Source organism: Sinocyclocheilus anshuiensis, unplaced genomic scaffold (genome assembly GCF_001515605.1).
Source record: "Sinocyclocheilus anshuiensis isolate Anshui unplaced genomic scaffold, SAMN03320099.WGS_v1.1 scaffold1957, whole genome shotgun sequence".
Lineage (NCBI taxonomy): Eukaryota > Metazoa > Chordata > Actinopteri > Cypriniformes > Cyprinidae > Sinocyclocheilus > Sinocyclocheilus anshuiensis.
In genome coordinates, this window is record NW_015537935.1 from 1 (window position 1) to 2,686 (window position 2,686).

A 2,686-nucleotide genomic window follows, 5' to 3' on the forward strand; every position below is an offset into this window, starting at 1 on the left:
GGTGGACATTTTTAGAATTATACTACAAGGCCTTTTAGTTGCTAAAAAGTATCAAAATAATAACTATCAATCAGTCATGTATAGATTATGCACAACAGTTTTTTTCCATGTTTTGATTGTGTTTATAGTGGCCTTAGAAATGTGCGTATCAAATATGATACAGTAGGCTTTATAAGGTTAAAGAACCGGGACAACTTTAAAACAGACCAGGCATCTAGTACAGTGTTTATGAACCATATCTATAGTGTGTTGGAAGATATACATTCATACAATATTTATGAGTAACTTTCCAAAACAATCTGCCAACTCTTGTTTATATTATAGACAGTGTATATATCATCCGCCACCCATGTTTGAGCAAATCTTTCACGTCGTTCCAAACCTGTATGCATTTCTTTCTATTGTGGAACACTTTCAAAGACATTTTTTTTTTTAATGCGTTTTGTGCACACTGTAAAATCCAATAGTTTACCTTACTTAGATATAATTGGTTATCTTTACTTAGTTGTTATACTTACTAGGTTTTGTTAAGTTACAGCCATTTTACGGCGAGTAAAACAACTAACTTACTGCTATGAGTAACTGTTACTTAAATTATTAAAGTAGCCACAACGAAACCAATGACATTAATTGACCAGTGAGAGGCAGCAGTGCGCCAATGTGTTGCTAATGTGCAACAAAACAACAGAAGAAGAAATAAGCATGGTTAGAGAGCATGCGCAGCAAGCAGTGTTTTGAATAAAATAAAAAAATATATGGTGCTATTGTTAAATACATTAAAGGAATAGGATTAATCAGGAGAATTTAGGAATGTGTGTGTTTTGGTTTTTAAAAAAAAAAATTATTATTTTTTTTGATATAAAATATAGATAAATATAAATATGTATTTATTAGTGCTCCACACTCCAGTCCAGTTGGTGGCGGTAAATGCACCAGAAGTTGGTTTGCCATCCGCCATAAAACGTTATTAGAAGAAGAAGAAGAAGTGTTTTAAATATGTGCACCGAATTTGCTGAACCTGGGAAGGAGAGAGACTGCTTGCATTTTTATCACTGGACAAAGACCGATTACTTCTATACAATAAAAGAAAGGTACGTTTAAAAAAAATAATTGTGTGTTAATGTATCTTTCTGTGTGCTGTTAATTTGAACCGACTATGACTAACTCCTTGTCAGCACCGGTGTTCGCTAAGAGGCACCAAAGATCTAGGCTATTCTGCTGTTAGAACTTATGGCTATAATTTTATTGTCTATATTTTAATACATCGCAATCATAGTCATTACGTGATTACACCTTTAAGGGTTAAACTGAATGAGCTCTTTGTCTTGCAGTAATTGTTATTTCTTTGCTGTGTTGAACAGTAATACAGAGCAAATGCTGCATTTGAATTGATTTTATGATTGAGGCCTCAAATAGATATGTATAGAAATGCGTATTCTTTCTTTACTTCTTTCTTTCTGTAATCCTTGTAAAGCATGCAAATATCAAGGAATGAATGTGTTTGTAATCTACAAGCCACAATACTAGTGGAACTTTCCTTTAACTGAATAATTACGTCATATTTAGGAAAAGTGCTTGTGGTAACTGTCTTCTCTGAGCACCGGTCTCATCAACACGGGCCACAGTACACTGGAGGTGAGGTATTTCTTCTTAAGCTGTTATACCCAGCAGTAGAGCAGTCTTCCGTTCTCAATCACCATTCTACACTTTATTTACAATTTCAAATAATTTCTTGTGGATGCAGTATACCTGTAACCACTGTATTTTTTTATTTTTTTTTGCAGATATATGAGGACACTTGACACCCTACAACTCCTAAAAATGTATGTTGCTACCTTAATTGTTTTCAATATTTTAAAATAAACAATGTGAATGACTTCTTTATTGACACGCATGCTTTTTTTAAGTAAGGTTTACTAATTAGAATTTACAGTGTGCATACAATGAAATGGTGAGTAAACGATGAAAGATTTTTAATTTTTGGGTGAACTAACCGTTTTTAACACTACCAAAAAGAACAATCACCAAAAAAGAAAGAAAGAAAAATAAAAATCTCTTTACTATCTACATTATTATCTTAGGGTAGCAAAAAGTTTTTGCACTATGGAGTGCCTGAGTAAGACTGTGATGACTGCATTTCCTTTTTATTTCCGTTTAAAGAATTCATGAGTCATCACATTTGACAGGCAAACTGCCACTTTAGGCAGTTGTGTAAGGTTTAGATGGGGTCATTCTCTCTCGCCTGGTGGATGGCAGCGAGGACGATGTGAGGCATCCAGGGGCCACAGCGCTGTCACTCTGAATAACTAATAAGATCTGCACTAGCTGACCACCACAGCCAGAAAGGGCAAAGGGGAAGCTGGATGTCCCATTTATGTTTCCATCTGACAGTCCTGTGTGACTCAGCACAGTGTGTGTAAGCAGGTTTATCTTTTGACGAGCAAGAATGAGAGCATTAACACAGATTTGTTGCAATTTATAATTTAAAAAGTTTGCAAACTGTCAATTTCAATTAATTGATTGAACAAACATAAATATCAAAGTCATCAATGCCCTTGTCATTTGAGGGGCAACATAAAGCTTACATAATAAAAAGTGTCAGGATTATGCATGCAACTTATGTCTTTAAATTGTTTATTTGCCAAACAACTAATTTTCTGCAAATCTGTGCCAATTACAGAGGGCT

The 2,686-nt window shown here is 34.4% G+C and overlaps 1 long non-coding RNA gene across 1 annotated transcript; it reads left to right on the forward strand.

The window, feature by feature from the left end:
• Nucleotides 1-1,009: 1,009 nt before the first annotated feature.
• On the forward strand, nucleotides 1,010-1,823 carry LOC107658712 (uncharacterized). Its single transcript, XR_001630816.1, has 3 exons — nucleotides 1,010-1,091; nucleotides 1,567-1,635; nucleotides 1,785-1,823. It is a non-coding gene; the product is annotated as an uncharacterized LOC107658712 (long non-coding RNA).
• The last annotated feature ends 863 nt before the right edge of the window (nucleotides 1,824-2,686 follow it).